This window comes from Molothrus aeneus, chromosome 14 (assembly GCF_037042795.1).
Source record: "Molothrus aeneus isolate 106 chromosome 14, BPBGC_Maene_1.0, whole genome shotgun sequence".
In the NCBI taxonomy this organism is placed as follows: Eukaryota; Metazoa; Chordata; class Aves; order Passeriformes; family Icteridae; genus Molothrus; species Molothrus aeneus.
Window position 1 is genome coordinate 17,417,590 of NC_089659.1, and position 17,680 is coordinate 17,435,269.

Sequence of the window (17,680 nt, forward strand, 5' to 3'; positions counted from 1 at the left end):
CAAACCCAGTGTGTCACACCAGAGGTGACCCTTCAAGGCTGGGAATGTGAAATCCAGGGCTGAACCTCAGTGTTTGCTGAGCCTCAGTTGTGCTCTGGGCTGCAGCCCCAGCTGGACACGGGGCTGGGCACCACCAGGCTGGCAGTGTGGCCATGCCACCATTGGCTGGACACAGGGCTGGGCACCACCAGGCTGGCAGTGTGACCATGCCACCATTGGCTGGACACGGGGCTGGGCACCACCAGGCTGGCAGTGTGGCCATGCCACCATTGGCTGGACACGGGGCTGGGCACCACCAGGCTGGCAGTGTGGCCATGCCACCATCAGCCAGGGGTGTGACAGGAGCTGGCCCTGCTGTCCCCAGCTCAGGGACAGCCTGGGGGGTGCTGTAACTCTGCCTGCAGGAGAGGAAAGGGTCAGCACAGGGCTGCAGACAGGGAGCTCATTGTCCCTGGGAAAAATGCCCGAGTTTTCTGCCATGCTGACTTGTCTGATAATCAGAAACTCTGCAGTTGCTGAAATATACTCTTTAAACATCATCAATAAGATGCTCTGGCAGCTGGATTTCAGACCTCATGCTGGGGCATAAGAAAAAGTAAACCTACAAAGTCTTAAGTTTCTTGTTCCCTGTCCAAAAGCTGGACTGCCAACAGATAGAATTTTTTTTTTTTTTAAACTATGCTTTCAGTTTTTTTCCTTCCCATCTTCTGTACTTTTTATTTCCCCAGAAAGGTTGAAATGCAATATTTTAGTTTGGTAGCTGCTAAGTTATAAACACACTTAGGCCTAGCTTGAATAAAAAAGAAAGAAGCTGTCATTAGTTAAAGATAACAAATCTCAGGCTAAAACACATCCCAGTCTCCCACATCTGCCTATTGGGCCCTTTAACTCCTGCTGTATTGGGCTTTTCTAACCCCATGGCTGAACACTAATAATTAAGTCAGAAAGTGCTGAGGTAATTAATCATTCTGAGGCAATAGAGTTTGATTGATCTTCTACCTTTAATCAAATTAGCTTGCATGTAGGTGGGGGAATGTAAGGGCTGAGCAGGGCTCTGTAGCACTCTGTGAAGTGCCAGCCCAGCGGTGACCCCGCTGAGAGCACCATGAATCACAGCTGGGAGCCTCCAGAGCCACCTCTGAGGGCTCAAACCCCTCTCTGGGATTTAAAACCTGGGGGGTCTGGCAGAGATCCCCTCCGGGATGAGCTCTGTGGGATTTCAAACCTGGGGGGTCTGGCAGAGATCCCCTCCAGGATGAGCTCTCTGGGATTTCAAACTTGGGGGGTCTGGCAGAGATCCCCTCCAGGATGAGCTCTGTGGGATTTCAAACTGGGGTGTCTGGCAGAGATCCCCTCCAGGATGAGCTCTCTGGGATTTCAAACTTGGGGGGTCTGGCAGAGATCCCCTCCAGGATGAGCTCTGTGGGATTTCAAACCTGGGGGGTCTGGCAGAGATCCCCTCCAGGATGAGCTCCCCACTCCTGTTTTCAGGTGTGTCTTCCTTAGAGGGGCAGTTTCTGCCTGCCTGGCGCGTGTTTGAGGGCACTGAGGCTTCAAGCTGTGTGGATTTTCCAGATATTTCAGCTCTTTGTTTCTAAAAATAATTTTAGTTATAACAGTTATAGTTTATAAGCTACGAGTTTTTTATAAAAAATAATTTTAGTTATGGAGTTATTAAAATAATTTTAGTTATAGGGAGTGAAGGAAGCCAAGAGAAACTCCTATAAAACAAAGCATGATGATATTCTGGATTTGTTCCTGCCTGGAGAGTGGCTAAAAGGGCAGACTGGAGAGGTCAATTTGCAATGATACAGATGAGTGGCTTTTGCAAGCAGATTTTCACTCGTACCTGAGAGGATACAGATTGCATATTCAGAAATAATTCCACGATTTGGCAATTTGATCCCTGGGTGCCTGACTTAAGAGTTATTAAAGCAGCTGACACAAAGAGGGGCAAGATGGACAAAGCAAATTAAGTTAAAAAATGCAAAAGCAAAAAGATTGTCCCAATTGGCCTCTCAGTCAAACACAGCACTATAAACACAGACACTGAATTTTAATTTTTTTTTACTTTCTGTGTATAAGGAGCACTCTTTATAAATTATTTTTAAAGTAAATTTTAGATATTTTATTGCTCATATCAGAATATAGAACCTTGATCTACCTTTTCTACTCTTTGAAGAAAAGGAAGATAAAAGCAAGTTTTCTGAGATGCACCGTATTCTTTCATGCAAAATCAATGGGGATTGATGAGGAAAATCAATGGGGAAAATATGCTGGAATTTCTAGACTGCATAGTGGGATGGAGAAACTCAGGCAGTGCTAACATATTTGTGAATGCAACCTAATGAAATTCTTGACTGAGGTTTATAATAGAAGTTACTCTGTCTAAAGTGATGGGAAAGAAAAGCTCCACCTTCACTCACTTCTCATGGAATAATGAGGAGCCTTTAAAGCATTTCTTCTGGTGGGGGTATTTTTAATAATAAATGAGATCTGACATTTATAAACAGTGATTTAGTGGCAGATGCTCTGTGATATATATTTATGTTATCACTTAAGCTGACATGGTAATGGATAATCCTATTTGTTCTGTTTATGAAAGTTTTGAAATCTATTGCTGTGGTGAGCAGGCTGGTGGGCAGAGGAGGAGAGAGGACAAATTCCTTCCCTCCAGTTTTTCAACTCCTTTCAGCTCTGCCTGCCTGTCTCTCTACTTTGTCTCAAACTTTCTCTTCTTTCTTCTTCTAAGAGCAGAAAAACACAGATGATGCAATTTCTATTTTTTCTACCAAATCAAGCTAATCAGTCAGTGCAAGAGAAGCTTTTAGCAATATCAAATATTAAGATTTTTTTAGCATTGAGTTCCTGTTTTAAAAATGGAAATATGGGGGGAAAAATTGTCTCTTTTATATAATTAAAGCCATGTGAAAAAAATCATAATTATAATTTGATTTGAAGCATCATAATTTATTACTTGATTTCTACTGTGATTAATGAAAAAAAATATATCACAAAATATATTTAAAGACTGTTTGCAGCTACCAGTCTGTTTTAGAAATTAAACAGAAAAATTGTATATGTTGAACAAAGCAAATTCCCAAGTGATGGTGCATCTCAAGTCACATCATTTGCTGACTCAAAGCTAATCAACTCAATAAACCCAGTCACTGTTGTTCTTGTTTGTGTAGAGATGTGGTCATCCTTTAATCTGATTTAACTTTTGTTAGGGAAACAGGATTGATCCAGTCTTGAAGCATACATTAGGAACAGCTAGAATTGTTCCAAAAAGTCATTTGTATCCATACATTCCTGAATAGGGGAGATATTTTAACCTTTACTCTTCAAATAACTTTTAGCTGTCTGGAAAAGCAGCGTATTGTAAATAAACTGCTGTTTCTGTCTTTCTTTGAGGTTGTATGATTGGCATTGTGATCTTTTTTATTTCCTGGTTGCTGTCCAAACCTTGACTTTGCTGTAGCCCAGGAAGGAAGGAAGGTCCCCAGCCCCTTGTGCAGGCTCCCCATCGGGGGAACAGGGGCTGGTGTCCCTGTGCCTGCTGCTGGCCCAGCCACTGGCACTTTTTGTGAACCCTGCAGCTCACTGATGTGATGCATTCATTCTCAAAAATAAAATATATTTGCCTGGCTTGAGCTGAAGAGACCTGGGCAAAATATTTATGATTATACTTTTGGATTTATATAACACCAGAGGTTGAGATTCTCACCCTTGTGTTCGATACCCATAAATAATGTTGCTGCTTCCTAGCTAGTGGCAGGGTTTTGCAGGGATTCTGCTTTATTCTTGGTGCTGTGTGAGTCAGTAGTGCTCTGATTAATTCAAGTGACATTCTAATTGGTGTTAAATGTTTTCAGAGGTAGCTCTGTGTGCTGCTGAAGTCAGCAGCTCCAGTCTCATGTACCCATTTCACAGTCCTCAGCCCGGCCTCGTGCTGTCTCAGTTTGTACACATCCATTCCCGTGTTTCAGATGGAATTAGGTGGTGAAATCCCAGGACTACAGAGAGAATTTTGCTCTGTGTTTGTGGCCTCTGAGCACATTGTGGCTGCTAGGCTGATTTTCTGCTCCCAGGGCAATCGCAGTGAAACCATCACAAACACTTGTAGAACAGAAGTGGAGCAGATCTGTACCACAAGCACGTGCTGTGCTAGCACTGCTTCCACGTGCAAATCAGGCCTTGTTTCCATTTCACCTGTAAAAACCAGTTAGCTCAGGGATTTCTGACTGCCCAAGGTTCAATTCCACTGCTGGTGCTGGTGCGAATGTGGGCAGGAGCTGAGAGGGGAGGATCAGGCCAGCACCACCCTGGGGGAATTCAGAGACACTGGACAAACTAACAGTCTATTCAATTTCTCTTCTTTGATTAAAAAAAAAATGCAAAACAATCAGTTATCTACAGAAAGTGTGTGAGAAAGTTTGCTACAAAAATGTGAACATCAAAAAGCTTAGAAAACCTTAAAAAATCAAAGCAAAACTCCCCTGCATGCTTGAGGCCAGCCACACTGACCTGAGGGCTGCGTTTTGCAAATGCCTTTGTGTCCCTCAGGTTTGTGTCACTTCAGCCATGCTAAACAGCTGAGGCATCTCAAATATCTTGGCTGGGATGGTTTAACAGGGTGGGGGAGTGAGGTGGAGCAGAACTGGATAAACCCTCAGCCTTTCCTGCTCCTTTGGGATCATCTCTGCTCCTGCCATGCCTTGCTGCCAAGCAGCTCTGCTGGGATCCTTGGCCTTGCAGTGCCCAAAGCTCTGCTTAAAGTCTTGGGGCATCAAATTAAAGTTCTGCCCTTATATTAATAATAAACAGTAATAATAATAGTAACAATAGTAATAGTAGTAATAATAGTAGTAGTAGTTGTAATAATAATAATAATAATAATAATAATAATAATAATATAGGAAGCACCAACTGATCCATCCAAAATGCTATTTCCAGGAAAAGGGCATGGCTGTATGGTCTGCTGGACTTCAGTTCCTCTCATTCAAAATAACTCTGTGTCTGTGGGGCTCCAGCAAGGACAATCATGCCATTTCAATAGTTCTTCTTTTATCTGAGTGATGTTCCAAGCCCAGTATCCCAGAAGATGTGTCCTCTATAGGGTGAGATACTATAAAGTCTGGCCCTCATCTAATACTTTAAAAGAAAGCAAACCTTTCTCTACCAAGAAAGGCTTTATTCATGTCACACACTAATCATACACCAAAGAACTATTTAGAAATAGAAAGACAACCTTTGCCTCTCCTCCTTAGTTGTAGTACATATAAAGAAAAACAGTGGCAATAAAAGGAAATAGGAGTGGTGAGATAAAGCACTTTGAAAACTATAAAGGCAAAAATTATTTTTATCTCATTAGAACCCATATTAAAGCTTTTCTTTACACACATTCTCATTTTTTTTACAGAGGGTCAAACATCACCGATTACAGATTCTGCTGGGGCTGACCTCTCATCCTTCTGTCTCTAAAATTAGCTCCTTATTTCTCTTTTTTGTGAAGATCACAGGAATCTTTCTCCATCAGCCCCCTGATTGCCCTAACCTGGAATGTATTCAGAGTGTTGTGAAAAAGGGTCCATCTGTAAATGAAGCAGGTCCTTTTCCTTGTGTTGCTCTGTCCTATGAATGGAGCTGCATCTGTTGTGTCTGTATGTAGGGTCATATCAGAATTAGGAGTTTAGATTATTACAGCATGATTTGCATGTCTAAAAGCATATAAACAGTTAAATAATTCACTTGGATATTGAATTATCCAGTTTTCCATTAAAGGATTCACAATTAAAAGGTGTTAACTTTTGGACAAAGGATGAGATGCTTCCTCCTACATTTTGATTTATTTTTTTATTTTACATCTGCTAAGGTACAGAAAGATTTTAAAAGTGCAAAACCTGCCTCATAATTCTTTCTTTATGCTTTTTATAATATTGAATTTTAGGATTTGTTTCCCCTTTGGAGCACAGATACAAAGGAACATGGTTCTGCTTTGCACATTCATCTCTAACCTCTGCTATCACTTTTGTATCTCCCATCTAAAGAGTTCAAGAGAAATCATAATACAAGGAAGCAGATGTTTTCTCTTTTGTATAACACCTATTCTTGCTGAATGGGGATAAAAGATGGGAAATGTGGGGGGGCATTAATATTTCTTGTTAGAACGTGCTTCACAGCCTGAAGAATCTCATATACATAATGATAATCAAATGTCAGCAAGTAAAAATAGGGATTTGTTAAAAAACAGCTGTGCTGCACAACTCTTTGACAGGAACAGAGGAATGCTTTATCCAGTAAAATTCACAGAATTTATTTAGCAGGAACCGTAGCTGTTAATTTTCATCAAGACAGAAGGTTAACAAGTCTGAAATGGATGGGGCTGGTTCAGCCTCGTTTCATGACCATGGAAAAAGAAATTTTTCACTCTGCCAGAGCTCTCACTTCCCTGCCAGCAGATTTCCCTGTGGCACCGTGCTGCAGTTTCAGTGCAGCTTTTAATGCCCCACCATCCTGGGGATGGCTCAGGGACAAGGGACACTCAGCACCTCTGCTGTTAAATGCTCTTGCCACCATGGATTTCTAGGTTTTTGTCGATGTTTTCAGGTGCTTTTAAGTTTTTGTAGGTGTTTTTAGGTGTTTGTAGGTTTTTGTAAATGTTTCTAGGTGTTTACACGCGTTTTTTTAGCTTTTTCTAGGTGTTTTTATATGTGGTTTTAGGTTTTTTCAGGTGTTTTTAGGTTTTTGTAGGTGTTTTTAGGTGTTTTCAGGTGTTTTTTAGCTTTTTCTAGGCATTTATAAGTGTTTTTAGGGTTTTCTGGGTGTTTTTAGGTTTCTTCAGGTGTTTTTAGGTTTCTTCAGGTGTTTTTTAGGTTTTTGTAGGTGTTTTTAGGTGTTTTCAGGTGTTTTTTAGCTTTTTCTAGGCATTTATAAGCGTTTTTAGGGTTTCCTGGGTGTTTTTAGGTTTCTTCAGGTGTTTTTAGGTTTCTTCAGGTGTTTTTTAGGTTTTTGTAGGTGTTTTTAGGTGTTTTCAGGTGTTATTAGGTTTTTGTAGGTGTTTTGGGGTGTTTGTAGGTGTTTTTAGCTGTTTGTAGGTTTTTGTAAGTGTTTTCAGGTTTTTGTTGTTTTTAGATATTTGTAGGTGTTTTCAGGTGGTTTTAGATTTTTGTAGGTGTTTTCAAGTGTTTGTAGGTTTTTGTATCTGTTTGTAGATGTTTGTAGGTGATTTTAGGTGTTTTCAGGTGTTTGTAGGATTTATAGGTATTTTTAGGTGTTTTCAGGTGTTTTTTAGCTTTTTCTGGGCGTTTTCAGGAGTTTTCAGGAGTTTTCATGTGTTTTCATGTGTTTTCAGGTTGTTGTAGGTGTTTTTAGGAGTTTTCAGGTGTTTGTAGGTGCTTTAAGGTGTTTTCCCCAGGGTGATGTTGCAGCCAGTGCCCCATTTCCCAGCCAAGGTGCCAGGGTGAGACCCTGTGTCCTAAGCAGGGCACATTTTCTTCTTTCCCATGCTCAGAAATATCCCATGGAATGCAGGAGATCTCAACTGCAGCACTGAGAAGGCTCTGGGATGTATAGAACAGAACTGTGCTGCGTTTATGCTTTAAAAATTGATTTCCCTTTAGGCTGTAACTGCACCCTACTATTTCCAGTCGCTGGGAGAAAGTGGCTCTGATGTTCTGCACTCAGCAGTCTCTGACCTGTAATGCACAATTTGCAAATAAGCACAGAAGAGTAAACAGGGGGTCACAGAGATTTTTTTATTATTTTTTTTAAATTTTATTTTCTGTGAGACTGGCCCAGCCAGGCAGCTGCATTTCTAATTCACAGTCACTCCATCCTCTGCCCCCCAGGAAATATTCTCTAATCCACCAGCGCTTTGCATGCTGAGGTGAGATGTTAAATAGCAAGATTTGCTTCTAAATAATAAGATTATGATACAGACCAACAAGAACAGGGATCTCAAGGTTAAAGATAGCATTTCTCATTCAATCTGAGCTGGTAGAAAGGAAGAAAGAGATTAGAGAAAAAGCAAAGAAACTAAAAAATAAAAGAAAACCCTGCCAAACTGAAGCTGTGACTACATAAAAATATTCAAGATACATCATAAAGAGGCTTTTAAATATATATTGTGTATTTTAAATATATACAATATTTTACAATATTGTATATATTTATATTTATATGTATATATGTACATTTATATTTATATAAATATATATTTATATAATATAAATATATAATATGTAATAGATAATATAACTATATAATATTATATATATAATATTATATATATAATATATAATATATAATATATAATATATATTTATATTTTAGACAAAATTTATATAAATATATATATTATATTTAAAATATATACTTGTATATATATATGTATATATATATATATATACATATATATATACAATTAAGGTATATTTGTTTTCCATTGTTAAAATATTTCTGTAGAGACAAGATCTCTCTCAGGTATTTACTCCAAATGTACCTGATGCAAACCATCATGGTCTTTGTGGCAAGTGTAGCTTCTTGCTAGAAGAGGGACATATTTAAGGCAGATGGAAACTTTTTTTTTTTTATTTCCCCCACAGCAGTAGAAGATGGTTCCAGTAAAAATATACTATCATTATTCAGATGTCCATGGTAACAAATAGAGAAAAATAAACCAGATTTTTCTCTCAGCAGAAATCCCTTTGAAGACAAATGTGGTTTTGTTTTTTGGTTTTTTTTCTTACTCTAGTATTGGTGGTATTTCTTGGACACGTTTGAATGTTAAGTGTTTTCTCTGAGCTTCTGCTAAGATTCTGCTCTGAAACAGAAAACTGTAAAATCGGTAAGATAAATCCCAGTGTTTTAGTTCTACTGCAAAAAAAATTCACTTTCCAGAAGAGAAGTTCAGCTGAAAAGTGAGATTCCACTTTTCTTTCGTGTTTTGTAGGAATAAGGCATCTTTCTCTGGAGTCCTTGATGGATCTTGCCTTTTTCCTCCCCTTGTGTCAGTAATTTATGTAACTTCTGCTCGTGCCAGAAGAAGTTGTAAAATGTGTTTGTAAATTACTGTTTGAGAATCTTGAGCTAGAAGACCTGGTTTATTTGATGTGAAAATAATTCTGGTTTCACGTGTAAGATATATAAACTGCACCAGTAATGTTGCATTGATGGTGCTGCTTTGTTTGCAAAAAATAAAAATAAAAATACAAGCAACCCTGAGTGAACAAGGCAATTTGCAGCCTTGATTAAATAGAGCAGACAGAGGAATGGCTCTGAGGAGGGAAAAAAAAAGAGCTCTGGAGCTGTGGACAGAGCAGTTCACTCAGCACAGCTTTTCTCCTCATTTTCCTTTCCTGTGCTTCAGCTTGGTCACATATTCAGCAGCAGAATGATGAGTTTGTAATCTTTTCCCAAAACAAATCAAACTTAGCTCAGATTATTAAAGATCTGTGTACCACTGAGCGAGCCCCTGGTGCCAGAGGGGGTTTTGGGTACTCCTGCTCTGTTGACATTTTCCCAGTCTAACTTTGGGGCCCATACTGGGGCAGAAATTACCCAGGCTCTGTCTGGCCAAAGGGGGGATCAGTCCCCAAAATGATCTTTCACCAAATCTGGTGCAGCTGTGAAGTGGTAAATAGCCAGAATTATCAATCCATAAATCATTTCAATTGCTGTTTGCAATTCTAAAGGCAAGACATAAATTAGGGAGCTCTGGGCAGCACTGTAGAAGGCACAGCCATGCCCAATTTCACTATGAAGTGCAATAAATAAAGTGATAGATCTTCAGAAATTACATCTTCTGTTAATAAATGCAAATAAATTGGACATGAAGGCATTTTGGGTGGCTGAAGAGAGTGCTTGGATTTTCAGATAAAAGACCATTCCTAATGTACAGCCACCCCTATAGCTTTAATGTACTACAGAAAAGTAGAACTTTGTTTCAAATCTGAGTTTGAAATAATCTTTAACACTGAGATTCTGCCAGTGCCTGAGTTCTACAGACCCATTTTCCCCAGTCACCTGGAAAACAAACTACCTGTATGTAAATTCAGCACCTTTGATCAGGAAAAACCCCCAAGTTTTGAATTATATTGTATTTTCATTTTAACATTGAAACTTGTATGTGCTTGGAAAGCTGAACAGCATGTCTGGCTTTAGCCTGTGCTCATTTATAATGAGTAATTATCTAATGATGATGGTGTTCAGCATGCATGAGAGCTCCTGTAGCAAGATTTGGAATTTTAAGGAAATTCTGTAGATCAAATGATAATGTCTCATTTGTATTCTCTTAGTTCCCCAGTCACTCCTGCGTTTCATAAAGCAGCTACAGGAGTGGACTGCAAACCTGCACCGGTTTTGTGGGAGATGGGAAAAGGCTCCATGGTCCTCAGAGAGTGCAAACAATTCCTCCCCACCCCTGGCAGCAGCAGGGGATGCTGTCCCGAGGAAATCACACCTGGTATGAAATGAGTCCTCAGTCCTGTCAGGAGGGGCACCACTCCTGAGGACTGCAGGGGTAATTAAGTATGTAAATGAAGGCAGAATTAGCTCTGAGGGTGTGGCTGTGTGCTGTAATTCCTGCCATCCTCCTCTGCCTGGAGGGTCTGGTGATGCCTCTGCTGGCCTGGGATGTAGGACCATGGCATTTGTGGGGTCTGTGTGGGAATTGTGGGAGCAGTGAGCTGAACAAAAACCTCTATTTCCACTAAGAAATGGCAAGTTTGGTAATCCAGTTAAAACTTCTTTTTTCTGTTTGTAGCTGTTAGCTAAACAGACAGGAATCTGTATAGCAAAATAAAAAAAAATTGTTTATAATGTTAAAGGCAAAGAATTAGCAATGTGAGTATTCTATTTTAAAAAGATTTAGGAGTTTTCCACTAACAGTAATTTGGCTTTTATTCTAATGTCAGTACTTTCCACTGTGGAGGAGATCTACTTGCATATATGCACATCTCTGCATATTCATCTGCCTCCATAATGTGAACAAATTACTTTTGCATCTCAACATATGTATCTGCAGATGCATACATCTCATCTCCCGCTGACTGATGGCTCTGTTTTGCTTCATTCAACATTTTCTCCAAGGCACTCTCAGGGAGCTTTGCTGGGGAAAGCCAGACCTGCCCCTGGAAGGTAAAAAATTGGCAAAATCAGAGGGCAAAATGCTGACTCAGCCAGCCTGGACACAGCCCTGCAGAGCTGGGCTCAGCTCTGGACCTGCAGTCTGTGCCTAAATTATCTGCTCCGAGCACTTCCAGGGAATTCAGTGGGTCTACCCTGAATGAGCACAGTTAAGTAGGTGCATAAGTGTTTCCAGGCTTTAGGCTTTACAAGCTTTCATAATTAGTGCTCTAGACAACATTAATTAAAGAGTACTTTAGAAAGAATATAGCTGTTTAAAGCTCTCCAGTGGTTTGCATCTTACTCAGGGATCCCAATCAATGCAGCACATGGGGAATCCACTCAGAAAGGCAGGCATGATTATAGTTTAATAGAATCTGTATGTACATCTCTGGAATTGTATATAGCAAACAGAACTGCACATAAAGTCACTTCAGTTCAAGGACAGTTAAATAAAAGACAGTAATAATGAAAGAAACATATGTTTTCATTTCCATTATCATTTCTTCAAGGACTGTGATCTGTGGTAATCAAATATGATGAAGATGGAGGTTTTCCTGAGGCTAGCAATATTTCTCTTATTTCCTTGGAAATAAGAGCCTTGGCACAGTTGGAATTTGTATCTTACTCATCCTCCTGTTATTATATATTTGAGGAAGAATTAAAAGTAAAGCACTGGCTGATGTTCTTTTATGAAAAAAGAAAGACTTATTGAAACGTTAAAGTTGATGTTATATCTGATTTATCGTGCAAGGCTGGTTTGAATGTCTTTGTCCCACTGCACTTGGGATATGATGAAGATGACTGCAGCCAGATGATTCTGTCTTCACAAAACCCTCTGAGTGTCATGTGGCAAATCTTTTGATGTGTGATTGAGGATCGTGTCTGGCAGTAGAGGATCCCCTGCAGCAGCTCTACTTAAGGCTCAAGCACAGTTTTAATTCTTGACATTGCTTGTCTTTTATGCTCTTTTCCTCCCATATTGAGATAATTTCCAAATGCTGATGAAGAAAATTACTGCATCTTGCACTGATATAGTTGCAAAGGCACAATAAAATTTGACATCTTCCATTTAGTGTGTCTTGATCAGAAATAGGTCTATCACTCAGAACAAATTATTTTGAAGCCTAAAGCAGGAAGGATATAATAGTTAGGCACAAAATTACCTGATGGGTTTTTAATCACCCTGACAATTATAAAATAAAGTATCTCTGTCCATTATTGAAAGATGAACAAAGACCAAGAATAGAAAAGGAGACAATGACAAAGTAAATGATTGAGGGGGTGGGAGCCTCCTGTACTGTACAAAAACTTGGAAGATGCTCAGCAGTGACTCTGATATTTCCTTGAGCACCCTGAGCTGCTTTTCAGCTGGCTCTGAGTTAATTACTCTGACAGCAAAAAACACTGAGAAGCACCTGGACAGCTTGCTTGTCTGCTTGTTTTCCTGTCATGTTTCACTGGTAAAAAGTGGAGGACCCAGAATGAATGCAGGGTCTGAGGTGTGGAGGCACATCCAAGGCACTGGGAGGCTCCAGGCAGAGCAGGGCTGCAGCAATTCTTTGGGGATGGAGGAACCTGAGCCCACAGAAACTCCATCTCCACAGTGGTGACAGGGTTCCTCATCAGAGGGGTCAAAGGTAAAAAATCTGTAGGTCTGTAAAGAATATTTCTCTATTTGCTTTGAATTTTTTAAATTTTTCAAATTTGATTTTGATTTTTTTTTTCTATATGTGCATTCCACTTCCTCTCAGCATTTCTCCCAAAAATCTCACTTAGTGAAATCAGGTACTGATAACACAAAATAGTTATTAACCAGATGAGTTTGATTCATCATTTTCTCCTCTGGTCTCCATGCCAGTGACTGCTGATTATAAATACCATTAGTGAAACAGAAATCAGCCCAGTGTACTCAAGTTTCTTTTTTTTCAAACAAGGGGCTTTTTCCAGCATTCAGGTTCCCCATAGGCTTTTAATCAAGGTTATGGGAAAGTCCATAAAGGAAAGTCCATAAACCTCCCACAGAACATTTAACAAGCTGAAGGTCGTGGCAGGCAGGAGATGCCAAGGACAAGGGAGATGAGATCGCAATCAGGAGAGCAGGGGAGACCTGGAGATAAGCAGAGCTTTGTCTACAGATAATATCTGCCAGACAAACACCAGAGTCACCTGGCAGCTGCTTCTGTGGGATTTAATTTTCCCAGTCTAAACAGCCATAAAAAGGGGTAAACACAAACGGGTGCTGTTTGCAGCAATGTTAGTCACTGAACCCCTTTAAAAGGATGATTGAAATCCAGTCAGAAAAGAAGTTTAAAAATGGAAAATATTTGGTGTAGTTATATACTTTTTTATTGACCTGAAATCCTAATTCCTTCGCCTTTTTTTGATAAATTCTCTAAACAGCCTCTATCATACTGAAGTGTAATGCCTGTTTGTATGCTCAGCCAGCAATTTTTCTTTGCTAGATCTTTTTAATCGAGCAATTTTTAACAATCTAGTTGCGACAATATTTTCCTCTGTACGAATGGAAAAGCAATCTTGCAGAAACTCTGACCCATGCCCATCCAGCAGCTATAAAAGTACAATTATAGCACTCTGCATAATGCATGGAGTGAATATTCAGGAAGTTTTCTGAAATGCCAGCCTGTGGAGGCTGCACAGTGTCCGCTGTGCCGTGCCCAGTTCTGTGTCCACTGCAGCTGCAGGAGCTCTGTGGATGCTCTCAGTGGGTCTGGGGTGGCATCACCCTGCAGCCTCTGCCTCTCTGGGCATCCTCAGAACCGCCTGAAAGTCCTCCCCAGTAATTAGTGCACTTTAACCTGGCTATTTCCTCAGGCTGAGATGTTCCTTATCCCTTCTCTGTAGCAAAATTCAATGAAATATTTAATGCTTAGTTTCATCGCCTGTTCTGATTAGCAGAGATATAAATTCTATACTATAAAATAGTATAGAAGTAGAAATAGAATTGTATAGAAATGATATAATACTATAGAAAGATAAATATGACTTATATACAAATATAAATTTGTAAAACTAAGTTGTCCTGTAACTTTTTATCTGAGGATAAGAGGGTGGGCAGGCCCTGGCACAGGTGCCCAGAGCAGCTGGGGCTGCCCCTGCATCCCTGGCAGTGCCCAAGGCCAGGCTGGACACTGGGGCTGGAGCACCTGGGACAGTGGGAGGGGTCCCTGATCATTGATTTCAGAGGAGTGGAAATAAATGATCTTTAAGGTCCCTTCAAACCCACCCATTCTATAATTCTGTTATTTTTTTTTCCCCTGCTTTGTGTAAGAACCATTAAAATATTTACTGTGAGAAATTCTGCTGAACTTGGAGGTGGAGATGCAGGTCAAAAGCTGAGCACATCTCATTTCTATTAATGGAATAGCACACACTGTTTTGCAGTAAATCTGGTTAAAACAGGTAGAATATACTCATAATATTGTCTCTGCCTTAATTATTATGACAGAAGAAAGGCTGCAGAGATAAAAACATGCTAAAAGTTTTCCCTCCTTTTATTGTACCAGATACTGTTAAGGACCCCAAATGTTGGCAACTCTGTGACCATTCTAGATCTGGGATGATTTCCAACACTCTTTCATCAATCAGATTGTTGATTTGGGGCTTAATTTCCAAGAACTGGATTAATTTTTCTTCAGATTATTCCTTTTATAATTTCCATTCTGTTTTGTTGAGAGAAAGGAGAGCTCAGAAGAGAACTGTAAGCAAGATCATATTTTTTTTAATGATAAAACATTTGAGACGTTTCCGTTAGAAAGGCTCTGGTTTTTACACTTGCAACCTCCATCATTCAGGGAGCAAATTCTTTAGTTCTTGTCATGCCCTTCCAACAAGGAAGGCTAAAAGTGACACAGTATTTTATCATGAGCAATCTGGAATCTGTGTTTCACAGAAATCCCTTTTCTCTCCCTAATAAATGGGGTGGCTCACCCAGAGTGGCTGGGCTCTGTCCCACCTGGGTGCTGCTCCTGCCATCCCTGCCCACACCCTGTGCTGACGAGAAATTGATGAAAAATTGATGCAGCTCAGGAGCAGAGGTTTTTGCAGGATTTCTTTCAAACAGGGGAGAAAACACCTGCCTGGGGATCCTCCCTTGCCTGACCCCAACCCCAAATCTCACCTCTTTGTGTGGGATGAAGGTAATTTTTCCTGTGTGGGGCTGACAGGGCGGGATCCACCACCCCTTGGTTTTGATCATGCTGGCAAACCACCTCTGCCACCATATAAATAATTTCATCTGGAAAGAACCCCACTCGTGCTGCTGTATTTAAAAATACAAGACAAAGAAATTGGAATCGTTCTATTTTTAAGTCCGGCCATAAAATAACAATCAAGCATTGCAACAATGAGACTTGTCTGATAAAAGGATCGAAAAGCTGGAGCAGAAGTTGCTTAATAATAAATGGAATCTCAGTACTTCACTTGTAAGATGCTCATTTTCACTTGAGACTGTGCTGCTCTCGAGGTAGAAGAGCTGAAAAGAAGAATATTGTAAACATCCATTATATATAGTTCATGCCTATGTCCTGCTCCTTTGCCACTCTGATCATGCAGAGTTACACTTGCAGCACAGCACAAACAAGTTCAGCAACTGATGAAATAAACAGGAAGCTCGTGTTGAAGATCAATCTTTGAACCCCACTATGCTTCATTTGTCCAGTGGACTTGCACAGAATGGAAATATTACAAGGTAGAAAGTGTGAAGCCACAAAAACCAAGTTTGTTTTGCTGGTTTAAATAGAAAGTTTTGTTAAAAATGTAATAACTCTCTCATATTAATACCAGGAACAACATTAAGATTAAAATACCAGGTCAAAATTTAAGTTTTGGCATTATGCAATTTTTATCTCTAATTTATAAACTCAGTTGCTGTCTTACCAGCCCAGTGTAGGACATTTGAGCGTGGACCTATTGAGTTTTCCTTGTAACAAATCTTAATACTCTTGTTACCCTTGATGAAATATCCTTGATGAAGTGTGCTTGTCTGCCAGAGAATACCAGACATATTACAGATAAGAGAACCAAAACCTTTTCATCTCTTCTAGCTGACCTTTCTTCAACCTACTAATGTATAACAGCTTCTCAAAATGTTTAAACTTAATGGATTAAACTGAAGTCTGTTTCTCTAGACACACTTAAGTTTATGAATGTATATTTTAAGGAAAACATGGAGGTTGAGTTGTCCTGAAAACTAATTCTTTTGCAGGGCTGCATTACAAATCTAGACTTTAAAAGTGTTTGCTGGTGGATGTGTTTGAAGAGCACTCAGCAGCAGCCAGGCTGGGTCAGGGGATGGCTCAGAGATGTTTCCCTCAGCCTGGCTCAGGGAACAACCTCAGCTCTGGTGCTTTTGGCAAAAACGAGCTCAGAGTTGTCTGACTTTGAAAACACCCAAAAAAGCACAAATGGCCCCGAAAAAGGCTGATTTCCCAAGCCACCCCTTGAGCTTCTGTCAGATCCATGAAATTAGGAGAAAAAGGGAGACGAAGATTAGAGACCCTCAATGAGAAAAACTTTCACAGCACCTCTGCAGAATATTCTACATGGTGAGCTTATGAATAACACATCACCACTGCAGAAATTCCCTTTATTCATCTGGACTGTGGAGCCAGTGCAGTGGGTTCCATATGGATCTCTCATGCATGCAGCTGAAAGGGATTTTTTCTGTTCTTTATGCTTTTTGCATTTTCATCTGTTACCTCTGAAAATATTAAAAGTTTTTAGGAAAAAAATTATTGGAGGTTGTTTTTTTGTTTTTTTTTTTTGTCTGACAGTTTTGTTTTTCCTCAGAGATTAGGAAATACTTGTAAACCAAATGAGGGAAGGTATTAAAAACCAGAGATAAAACTATTTCAGGATGAAACTGGTAGAATAACTATTGATCTGGAGAGAACTGGAAATTTAACCCTGTCTCTGCACAGGCTATAAAATAGTTATTAGCTGTGGAGAATAATCTATATTAAAGGGAATGTTAAGGTGTTGATAGATATGAGAGGTACTGATAAAATGAGACATTCAAAATAGTAAAAGGAAATATATAGTATCTGATAATTTTCTGACCTAATAGAGAAACAGCAACAGTAGTTTAACAAATGTTAAATGATAAATGGGCCACACATTTTAATTGAAGAGCAGTGTCTGAAACCTGGCAAGGCTGTGACAGGGCCTTCCAGAGGGGTAAAAAGCAGTAAGGAAAGAATGTGTGCTCTTGTCATATCAGAAATATTCATAAATCCTGCATAATTTGACAATGAAATGGTTTGCAGACAGATTAGGCAAGGAAGCACAAAATTATTTATTCTTTCCAGAAAATAAAGCAGACTACAAAAATGAGCAGGATGACATCTTGTCAGCATCTCTGAGGGCTTTATTCAGCCCACGCCCTTCAAATCTGATCCACAGCTGCAAAGGAGGACATGATGGGAAGATAAATGAATTTTTTCCCCATTTTGTGAAATTCAGTGCTGGTTTGGTTTTTTTTTTTATTATTATTATTTTGTTATAAATTTAATGGAAATTATTATAGTAATTC

At 39.6% G+C, this 17,680-nt stretch overlaps 1 protein-coding gene across 2 annotated transcripts in view; it reads left to right on the forward strand.

The window, feature by feature from the left end:
* PCDH11X (protocadherin 11 X-linked) overlaps positions 1 to 17,680 on the forward strand; it is a 427,533-nt gene that overhangs the window by 309,943 nt on the left and 99,910 nt on the right. The window lies entirely within an intron of this gene.